This window comes from Schistocerca serialis, chromosome 2, assembly GCF_023864345.2.
Source record: "Schistocerca serialis cubense isolate TAMUIC-IGC-003099 chromosome 2, iqSchSeri2.2, whole genome shotgun sequence".
In the NCBI taxonomy this organism is placed as follows: Eukaryota; Metazoa; Arthropoda; class Insecta; order Orthoptera; family Acrididae; genus Schistocerca; species Schistocerca serialis.
The window spans coordinates 960,439,028-960,451,074 of record NC_064639.1 but is presented as its reverse complement, the minus strand read 5'-3'; positions in this window follow the sequence as shown (position 1 = coordinate 960,451,074).

The window sequence follows — 12,047 nt, the reverse complement described above, 5'->3', positions numbered from 1 at the left end:
GGTACTGAAACGTTATAGTGGAACGGTAAAGCAGCGAGTGATCAGTCCAAATACTGTTGTTGGACGTTGAAATCGTTGTGTTTAAATATCTAGCTCTCCTCTTAAGATGAGTTCCCACACTTTTACTCATTGCCTTCTCAAAAATGTTTTGAAACACGGATAGTAAAGAGACCGACATGTTTGGATTTTTACGCTACGCCTATCGTGATTCGGCCCTTACCAGGTGTAGAAGTATGAAACCGGAATTTCGCTATAGATGGTGCTAGGCATCAGTGTAGCGCCCGTGAGACCGCGTCTGCAGCGCCGTCTGCTTCTTATAATGGCTGACGACTAATGTCAGCACACAGTAACCCGAATTCCATACTTCAGTATCTGTTTCAAGCTCGTTAATGCGCCGAGTTTTGTGCCAACGAACTACGATTTGCGGACAGCATTGGTTTTCTATTATCATTTGAAGAAAACTGCTGCAAAATCGCATGGAATGCTTGTCGAAGCTTTCGGCGAAAATGCTCTTGGGAAAACACAGTGTTTCAAGTAGATAAAAAATTTCAAATGTTGTGATTTTGACGAGAGAAACGACGAGTGCGGGAAACCACTGAAAAAGTTCGAAGACAACGAATTGCAGGCCTTACTGGTTGAAAATGATACTCAAACTCAACAGAAACTCGCGGAACAATTGAATGTGAAGCAGAAAGCCATTTCTCTTCAGTTGGAAGTTATGAGAAAGGTGCAGAAATTGGGAAAATGGGTTCCGCGTGAACTGAATGAAAAGCAGCATGCAAATCGAAAGACCACTTGTGAAATGCTGCTACCCAGATACAAAAGAAAGTCGTTTCCCCATCGAATAGTGGCAGGTGATGAAAAATGGATATAATGGAGAATGTTGTAGTAAATCATGGGTGAATCCAGGCAAACCATCGACGTCCACTGCAACACCAAATCGCTTTGGAAAGAAGACAATGCTCCGTGTTTGGTGGGATCAGAAGGGTGTCGTCTATTATGTCACTGAAATGATGCAGGATTTGAGCTGGACATCATTAAAAGAAAGGCGTTTTTCGTTGCGACGGAATCTTCTCACGAAATTGCAATTCCTGCTAAAACCTGGTGAAACCATTAAACACTGATCGCTACCAACAGCAAATGATCGATTTAAATCGACTGAAATATGGGAAAAGGCAACACAGAGTCATATTGCTCCATGATAAGTCCCCATCACCAATAGCAAAACGTGTCAGGGAAACGATGGAGGCATTCACTTTGGAAATACTAGGGCATGCGGCTTGTTCTCCAGACTTGGCTCCGTTCGATTATCATCTATTTACATCGCTGGGACAAGCTCTCGCTGAACAGCGCTTCGGTTTGTATGAAAATGTACGAAAATGGCTCGCTGACTGGTTCGCTTCAAAAGAACTGTTTTTTTATTTTTTATTGTTTGGGTGGCATTAATAGCCTTCCGGAGAGACGGGAGAAATGTAAATATAGCAATGGAGATTATTTTGAATAAAAGATTGTCTATCAGTTTCAAACAACAGACGTATTGTTATTGCAGTCAAACACTGGTTTCATACTTCTACACCTGGCATGTTTCATTTTCGGTGAGTCTCGTTTTATTTTTGTAAAATACACTGGGCGCACAAAAGAAGGAGAAGGGGCTACTAAATGAAACTTCATGTTTTGATGTAATGTTACTGCAATGATTATCAAATCGAGTCAAATTTAAAAAGAACTTGGCAGTATTAGCTTATTTATCAATATGATGATGCAGCCCTTCTGGCTTAGATACACGCACTGATTCCGTTGAGAAGGGTGTGATAACATCATTGCATGCTCTCCTGATGCAAGCTAGTCCGCAACTGGTGCTTGGTATCAAGGATACTGGCAGTGGGACGGACATGATTTCCGATCTTATCCCACACATATTCTTTGTAGACTTGGCCACTGTTTCTATGTTTCGATACAGTGTATCGATACGTGGAACTGTTTCAGTGTTTCGGAACGGCTACGGTTCACTGTTTCGAAACAGTGGTGTTTCATTCCACCCCTGTCTCGGATAACTGGACCAGATTCGGTCTCGAGCCAGGCACACAAACTGTATCATTGTTTCAAAATAAGGCTGTTTCAGTCCACCAGTGCTTGGAACGGACTAATTGTATCGAAACAGTGGTTTCATTCCCCTCTGTGTCGGACGAGATTCGGGCTCGGCACAGGTACTGGTTGGTTGGTTGTCTTGGGGAAGGAGACCTGACAGCGAGGTCATCGGTCTCATCGGATTAGGGAAGGGCGGGGAAGGAAGTCGGCCGTGCCCTTTGAAAGGAACCATCCCGGCATTTCCCTGGAGCTATTTAGGGAAATCACGGAAAACCTAAATCAGGATGGCCGGACGCGGGATTGAACCGTCGTCCTCCCGAATGCGAGTCCAGTGTCTAACCACTGCGCCACCTCGCTCGGTGGTACAGGTACTGAAACACATTTAACATACCTCTTCATGAAACACTTTCAAGAGTGTCGAAATCTTTATGACAAGCAATAGCATGAAGCTTAAGATATCCGAAAATAAAGCTTCGTTTCTAGCTGACTGTCATATTCCGAAATGGCGTAACACCTGCTTTATAAACACTAACCAAGCAATAAAACAACGCATACTATTCACATTCAAAATAATAAATATGTGAAAATCATTGTTAAATTACACTTTTTGATAACATACGCTTCTCTGTTCATGTACAGTAATCATATTAAGAAACGTAAGTAAGCCTACAACATTTTGAATTAAAAAAGGCGTAGAGTGACAGTTATTAGACATATACATAAATTTGATGTAGGTATATTTGCAAGCAACCTGTTTGACATATCTCTGATAGTGTAATGGTGAACGGGAAGGACTAGGAAGCATGGTGAATTTATAGTAACGGATCGAAACACCTTGAAAGACAACATTTTTTCTGTTATATTTTGTTATTTAATCGAATTATTTGGCGTTATTTGTGAGTCTGTAGTCACTGTGCCTATTATCCTCAATGATTCCCTTTGTGTGCCTGGAAATCAGCAGGATGGGTATGTTACCCATACTAACGGAATGTGGGAATCCCAGTAGCATATCCGTTGTTTTTGCAGTTTGCTCCCACCTCCAGTTCCGTTCGTGGTGGCTCTTCTGTCTTCAGCTATGGCTGTCCTCAGCCAATTGAAAAGTATTAAAGTCACACGACACGAAAGCAGTGCATTTGCTACAAAAAATACGAAACTGCCAAGACGCCTAAGTGATAATTTCATACTTTCTGCGATATGATTAGCGCTCTCGCACCTCATTTATGTTTATGTGGACATATTTATACAGTAGACAGTCAAGATGATAAAATGTGTAGGTTTATTAGATTACAAAACACAAACTGCGTATCGAAACATTACATTGTACTGTTTCATTTGTTTCGAAGCAGTTACGTGTTTCAGTTTGCCCATCTCTAATTCTTTGGATGTGAAACGTCCCCTTAGAAAAATTAATGAATTACTGTGCTGATAAACCTCTTACATTATTTGATTTTCAAACAGCTGAGCAGAACTGAACGTACTCAGACATTTCGCTCTTTACCTATTCTGGTCAACATTAAACTGACACACAATATTTTTAGCGCAACGCAATTTGACTTTCAATAATCCCTACAAAAGAATGGTCCTGACTAACATTAAACTATACCTTTCACAAATCACTTACGTCACAAAAATCTTCGTGACTCGAACTACTGCAATACAGCGACCGCCACTACCGCCAGCTAAATAAAAGATTCAAACTAGTGAAGGCACTAACTACTGATAGGCATAGTTAGCGAATGAAAGATTTTGATAGAGAACAAACAATGTATTTACCTTAATAGTGTTCAAAAGTCATAATATATATATAGCAGTTCATGACATCCAGTCTTACAAATTTACTGTCTCTGATGGACACACGTCCAGATCATCCGCTCTCAAAACTCCGCCATTTCTCTCCACACATCCACCACTGCTGGCGGCTCACCTCCAACTGCGCAACGCTATGCGCTGTTAACAGCCAACTGTCCAACACTACAATAGCAAACAACAATGCAAACCAGCCACAGATTGCACACAGCACAGCCAGTGATTTTAATACAGAGCGCTACGTGGCGTTACCAATAAAAAAACCTAAACAGCCTACTTACAGATGGACAGATCTGGGGATCTAGATGGCCACTGGAATACCTCAGCATCATGCAGAATTATGAAAATTGTCATCACAACACTGTCATTTGAGAAATAACATATGAGGACGCAAGATGTCTGCGATGTGCCGTTGTTCTAACACATACCTCAGTTATTATCAGCTGTGACCTGAAGTCATACCCAATAGCTCCCTACACCACGGCACCAGAAGTAACATCGCTGAACCTCACCAGAACATTGGAAGAACCGAACATCTCCCCATATCACCACCATACTCACCGATGATAGTCATCTGGATCAGAGCAGATCCGCGATTCATCACTGAACAATGAGTTACTCATCAATAGTCCGCTTTTCCCGTTCACAACACTACTTCAAACGCAGCCATCTTTTCTGTGGTGTCAACGGCAGCATAGGCTTGGGATTAGAATTCCGTAGTCCGACTGCTGCCTGTCTCTGACCAATATTGCGGGATGACAAAGAATGTTGCAGAGAGCTCATTACTTGTTCTCGGATGGCAGGCGCAGGTATGAATGGGTTACCATGTGCTTGGTGCACAATACGGCGAATCTCCTACGCTATGGTCACAGTGTTCGGCCAAAACCAAGACGACCTGAATGTCTGCCATCACGTTTCCATGCTGTCCAACATCGAGCCACCGACAGATCGGAGTGCCTCACAAATTGGATATTGCACGATTCAACCAACTGAGCAAATCGGAACCCACAATGAAGCGCCTTTGATACTCTATCAGGTGATGGTAACTTTGTCTCACAGGGATACACGGAATATATGTCTCCTTCGTAGCGACCTTTCGACCTATGAAGCTGTTCATGCCCCTTATAGACCTACTAGTACTGGTAAGAACACTAAACGCGGACATTCTGGTGATCGTTCTGTCACAGAGGATTGCAATTCTAATCATTTACATACTACCCACCAATAGTGGGCAACTGTACGAAGTTAACTTGACATCCGACCGTGTCTTCTGGGTGTTTCACTTTTTTCTGAGCAATGTACCATACAAAATTTGATTGTGTTTGCTCACCTGAAACTGCATGCGTTGTAATGGGGTCGAATGAGATAATACACGGGTACATATAAGTTAATGTAACTTTTACTTCTTATGTAAACTGAAGATGGAGGGTGTAACGTTTCCTTGTGTAGGAGAATGAGGAAATAAACTTTTCTTTAAGTAACGTTTGAATTTGTATTTCAGATACGGGAGGGCGGAAACGTTATAACTAGCACTCCCGTTATGTAAGTTCAAAGTATTTAATTTGGCTTCAGTTAGACACAGAACTGCTAAAATGTAAAATGACTCCTCGAATAATTATCTTCATTGAAAGTTGGAACGAAAACTCTGTATAATTTTTATCCACTTATGCCTGCCTGGGCTTAAAATACATCGTTAGCAGCAAGTCAATAATTGACTACGCACAGGAAATTTAAAATGCCGTGCTGAACGAACGTTGACTTAGAAAAGATCTGATAACAATCTGCTGCATAAAAAGTAAATTCATTTTTAGAATGAGATTTATACTTTAAGAAGGTTCGATCTGTGCCTTTCGGCGTCTGACTGAAAGTTCTAGTCAACGTAATGCTACCAAATACTGATGTGCTACACAGCGATTCTTGTTAACATTTATCAGTAGGATATAGTGTCATACTCCTTAAAATAAAACAAGTTATTGTCTGGATTAATTATTATTCGAATAATGAAATTACACTAGTTCACTAAAACAGATGCTTGCATGCTCTGTTCAAGATACGGAAGGGAAGAAAAAAATAGTAGGTAGTCTCTTTTTATCGTTCATCAAAGATATTTTTAGAGTTCACTAACACTAGGTCAATCGTATACTTCTCTGATTTTCATTCAGTTACAATTCATGAATTGGGAAAAATTATGAAACTAATAATTATCACCGTCCAATGCAGTATTCATAAGCCATGATTTTGTAGAGAAATTTCTAAGCCCCTTTCGAGGCGTTACACAGCCCCTGAATGGTAGAGGCCACGTACTATCTACTGTCTTTGTTTGTCCCATTCAACTGTGTCCGGTTGTTTTATTGTCATTATAAGAGTAACAATTTGACAACTGCTTCATAATCACAGTGTGAAACACCAAGTGAATACACCATTACACATACCATCACTTCTCTGCTAGTACCTGGTCCATAAACGTCACCTTAACACTTACTACACTTTTACAAGGTACAGGTACTCTAATTTGCCGATAGGTTTGCTCAATTCAGTATACAAATATCAGTAGTGTAGTTTTATATGGATGAATAGTTCCTCACAAATGAGTTAAAAATCATATACAATACTATTTTAAAATGGAATTATAGCTCAGTTTTATAAGCTAGTAGCTTCGTTATCCAAAATTATTTACCAAATCCACGATGGTTTTATCCTATTAGCTTGTGTCATCTCCAAGTAAGAAGTTATGTATAACCAATTAATATACACTCCTGGAAATGGAAAAAAGAACACATTGACACCGGTGTGTCAGACCCACCATACTTGCTCCGGACACTGCGAGAGGGCTGTACAAGCAATGATCACACGCACGGCACAGCGGACACACCAGGAACCGCGGTGTTGGCCGTCGAATGGCGCTAGCTGCGCAGCATTTGTGCACCGCCGCCGTCAGTGTCAGCCAGTTTGCCGTGGCATACGGAGCTCCATCGCAGTCTTTAACACTGGTAGCATGCCGCGACAGCGTGGACGTGAACCGTATGTGCAGTTGACGGACTTTGGGCGAGGGCGTATAGTGGGCATGCGGGAGGCCGGGTGGACGTACCGCCGAATTGCTCAACACGTGGGGCGTGAGGTCTCCACAGTACATCGATGTTGTCGCTAGTGGTCGGCGGAAGGTGCACGTGCCCGTCGACCTGGGACCGGACCGCAGCGACGCACGGATGCACGCCAAGACCGTAGGATCCTACGCAGTGCCGTAGGGGACCGCACCGCCACTTCCCAGCAAATTAGGGACACTGTTGCTCCTGGGGTATCGGCGAGGACCATTCGCAACCGTCTCCATGAAGCTGGGCTACGGTCCCGCACACCGTTAGGCGGTCTTCCGCTCACGCCCCAACATCGTGCAGCCCGCCTCCAGTGGTGTCGCGCCAGGCGTGAATGGAGGGACGAATGGAGACGTGTCGTCTTCAGCGATGAGAGTCGCTTCTGCCTTGGTGCCAATGATGGTCGTATGAGTGTTTGGCGCCGTGCAGGTGAGCGCCACAATCAGGACTGCATACGACCGAGGCACACAGGGCCAACACCCGGCATCATGGTGTGGGGAGCGATCTCCTACACTGGCCGTACACCACTGGTGATCGCCGAGGGGACACTGAATAGTGCACGGTACATCCAAACCGTCATCGAACCCATCGTTCTACCATTCCTAGACCGGCAAGGGAACTTGCTGTTCCAACAGGACAATGTACGTCCGCATGTATCCCTTGCCACCCAACGTGCTCTAGAAGGTGTAAGTCAACTACCCTGGCCAGCAAGATCTCCGGATCTGTCCCCCATTGAGCATGTTTGGGACTGGATGAAGCGTCGTCTCACGCGGTCTGCACGTCCAGCACGAACGCTGGTCCAACTGAGGCGCCAGGTGGAAATGGCATGGCAAGCCGTTCCACAGGACTACATCCAGCATCTCTACGATCGTCTCCATGGGAGAATAGCAGCCTGCATTGCTGCGAAAGGTGGATATACACTGTACTAGTGCCGACATTGTGCATGCTCTGTTGCCTGTGTCTATGTGCCTGTGGTTCTGTCAGTGTGATCATGTGATGTATCTGACCCCAGGAATGTGTCAATAAAGTTTCTCCTTCCTGGGACAATGAATTCACGGTGTTCTTATTTCAATTTCCAGGAGTGTATTACACAAGGTAAGTTAATGTATTTGTATTAATGTATTTATACTAAACACAACATACAGAAATCTAAGAATTTTGGCCTGGTTTTAGACTTGTACATTCCAAGAAAATTTTAGAGTTTGGGCTTTTACCTATAAAGATAGGTAGATTCATATTTTTTTAAATAGGCCTATCAACACCAGAGAAACAATTGTATTGGCAAGTAACTACCTGCGTTTGTCTTGCTCCCTTTTTAGAGACTGATTGTATTAATCAGCATTTGGGTACGGCCAGGGCTTAAATGACTCCCACATCAATGGCAAATATCAGGTGTTTGGATAAGAGACAGAGGCAGTGGGAAATGCATCTGACACAGTGGAGACAAAGATTTTTCATTACTAGTGATTTAACGTTACTGAGATAGATGACTATGGTATTGACAAATACTGCACAGCTGAGTACATTGACTATGGGGAGACCAGCATGAAGCAGGTGGGTGCAAATTCTCGCGGTAAACATCCTCGCGGTGAATATAAACCTGCGAGGTAGTCGCATGATCTCTGCAGCCCACCTTGCGCAGCTTCCTCGGCGCGTTTCTCATTTCACGGTTTCTCTGGAGTGCGTTCACACATATCTGTATGAGCTGTTCACTCTGCTCGATGGCCGGCGGACACAGCCAGCTCGGAGAGCTGTTTTACGATCACGGATTTACGACGCGACGCGACGTGCACTGTGTGGCCGACAGAGGCGCTGCTGTCGCCACTCCTGTCGCTCGGCTCTAAACACTGCGTTTACGGCGCCTCGTCCGAATACTCCAGCGTCATGTTAGCAAAAGTGCCACAGGAAATGAATACGAAAGCAGTGACTCAGGAATGACAAAAGAAATGGAGATTGCTACTGTTCTACTAAAAACTCCATGAGTATTTCTTATGAAAACTTTGAAGTAATTTTTATAATATCTGTGTATGATTCATGTACGGATTTATAATTCGTATTTACTGAAAGTGTCAATAGTATTTGTAGAAAAGCAGACAACCATTTCCCAAAGTTTTCAGTTCCTTCTACAGTGACGAAGAATTAACTGTAGTGCATATTGCACTAAAAGATTAAAACTTTCATGAACCGGAAAGGTTCGTTTGCAATTTTACCTTCTTACCAGGCACAGTACTATTGGAGAGTGTACACCATTGCCTTAGGCCTTTGAACTGACTTACCTTCTGATCGGTTTGATGCGGTCTACCACGAATTTCATTCTTGACAAACTAGTCATGTCAGAGTAGCACTTGCGGCAACCAAAGTGTTCATTTTTTTCTTTGGTATATTCCAATAGCTTTCTTTCCCTACGTGTCTTGTACTCTAAGGCTCCCTCTAGTATCTTGGAGGTTATTCCTTAATGCACTACATATGTTCTGTTATCCTGTGCGACCTCTCCCGCCAGAGGTTCGAGACCTCTCTCGGGCATGGGTGTGTGTGTTGTTCTTAGCATAAGTAAGTTTAAGTAGTGTCTAAGTATAGGGACCGATGACCTGAGCAGTTTGGTCGCTTAGGAATTCACACGCATTTGAACATTTGTTATTCTGTCCACCCTTCTTGCGAATGTTTTACACATGTCTACTCCTCGCCGATTCTGCGGAAAATTCATTTCTTATCTGCCCACCAAATTCTTACGATTCTTTTGCAGCAACAGTCTCACACGTTTCGATTCTTGAAACTTCGTGGCAGATTAAAACTGTGTGCTGGACCGAGACTCGAACTCGGGAGCTTTGCCTTTCGCGGGCAAGTGCTCTACCATCTGAGCTACCCAAGCACGGCTCACGACCCATCCTCACACCTTTAATTCCGCCAGTGTCTCGTCTCCTACCTTCCAAACGTCATAGAAGCTCTCCTGCAGGAGGCTAGGAGACGGGATACTGGTGGAATAACAGCTTTGAGGAGTCGTCGTGTGTTGTGATTGGGTGACTCAGATGGTAAAGCACTTACCTGAGGAAGGCAAAGGTTCCGAGCTCGAGTCTCGGTCCAGCACACAGCTTTAATTTACCAGGAAGTTTTATATCAGCGCACACCCCCTGCAGAGTGAAAATTTCATTCTAGTTTCGAGTCTTATTTCCTGGCCCGTAAGATGCTGTCCTAAAAACGTACCTTTTATACCAGCAGACTTCTTTTGTCCAAAAATGCCCCCTTTGCCTCTGCTAGTCTGTTTTTTATAATAATTCCAATCCCAAAGAAAACAGGTGTTGACAGATGTGAAAATTACCGAACTATCAGTTTAATAAGTCACAGCTGCAAAATACTACCGCGAATTCTTTACAGACCAACGGAAAAACTGGTAGAAGCCTACCTCGGGGAAGATCAGTTTGGATTCCATAGAAATGTTGCAACACATGAGGCAATACCGACCGTACGACTTATCTTAGATAACAGATTAAGGAAAGGCAAACATACCTTTCTAGCATTTGTAGACATAGAGAAAGCTTTTGACAAAGTTGACTGGAATATTCTCTTTCAAATTCTGAAGGTTGTAGGGTTCAAATGCAGGGAACGAAAGGCTATTTACAATTTGTACAGAAACCAGATTGCAGTTATAACAGTCGAGGGGCATGAAAGGGATGCAGTGGTTGGGAAGGGGGTGAGACAGGGTTGTAACCTATCCCCGATGTTATTCAATCTGTATATGAGCAAGCAGTAAAGGAAACAAAAGAAAAATTGGGAGTAGGGTTAAAATCCATGGAGAAAAAATAAAGACTCTGAGAGTTAACGACGACATTGTAATTCTGTCAGAGACAGCAAAGGACTTGGAAGAGCAGTTGAACGGAATGGGCAGTGTCTTGAAAGGAGGATATAAAATGAATATCAACAAAAGCAAAACGACGATAATGGAATGTAGTCGAATTAAGTCGGGTGATGTTGAGCGAATTAGATTGGGAAATGAGACACTTAAAGTAGTAAAGGAGTTTTGGTATTTGGGGAGCAAAATTACTGATAATGGTCGAAGTAGAGAGGATATAAAATGTAGAGTGGCAGTGACAAGGAAAGCGTTTCTGAAGAAGAGAAATATGTTAACATCGAGTATAGCTTTAAGTGTCAGGAAGTCGTTTCTGAAAGTATTTGTATGGTGTGTAGCCATTTATGGAAGTGAAACATGGACGATAAATAGTTTTGACAAGAAGAGAATAGAAGCTTTCAAAATGTGGTGCTACAGAAGAATGCTGAAGATTAGATGGGTAGATCACATAACTAATGAGGAGGTATTGAATAGAATTGGGGAGAAGAGGAGTTTGTGGCACAACGTGACAAGAGGACGGGACCGGTTGGTAGGACACGTTCTGAGGCATCAACGGATCACCAATTTAGCATCGGAGGGCAGCTTGGAGGGTAAAAATCGTAGAGGGAGACCAAGAGATGAATACACTAAGCAGATTCAGAAGGATGTAGGTTGCAGTAAGTACTGGGAGATGAAGAAGCTTGCACAGGATAGAGTAGCATGGAGAGCTACATCAAACCAGTCTCAGGACTGAAGACCACAACAACAACAATTGCTTCGATCTTCATTTGTTAGTTTGCTTCAAAAGTAGAACAAAACCTTCACTTTGTCTACTTTGTGGTCCCCAGTTTTGATAAGTTTATCCCTGATCTCATTCCTACTACTTCTCAATATCGTCGTCGGTTTATTCTCTGTCCATAATATAGTGGAACCACGTGTAGCGAGCATAATTCGTTCAGAATCTTACTCGTAGTGCGAAACACTCGTTAAGCGAAGCAAGTTATCCCATACAACATAATGTAAATCACGATAACGCGTTCCATGCAGAAAAAATACTAAAAGTTTTATTTATTCATTCCATTTATTAAAAAATTATACATACAGTATTATGCATTTTGTTGTCCATGATACATAATTAATTCTTTTTTACTAGGAAGCTGTCTATAGTCATTTGTTTCTACCGACACATCAACACTTGGCGAAAATGTGGCATAGTATTACATTCAAATAAATTTGTAGCA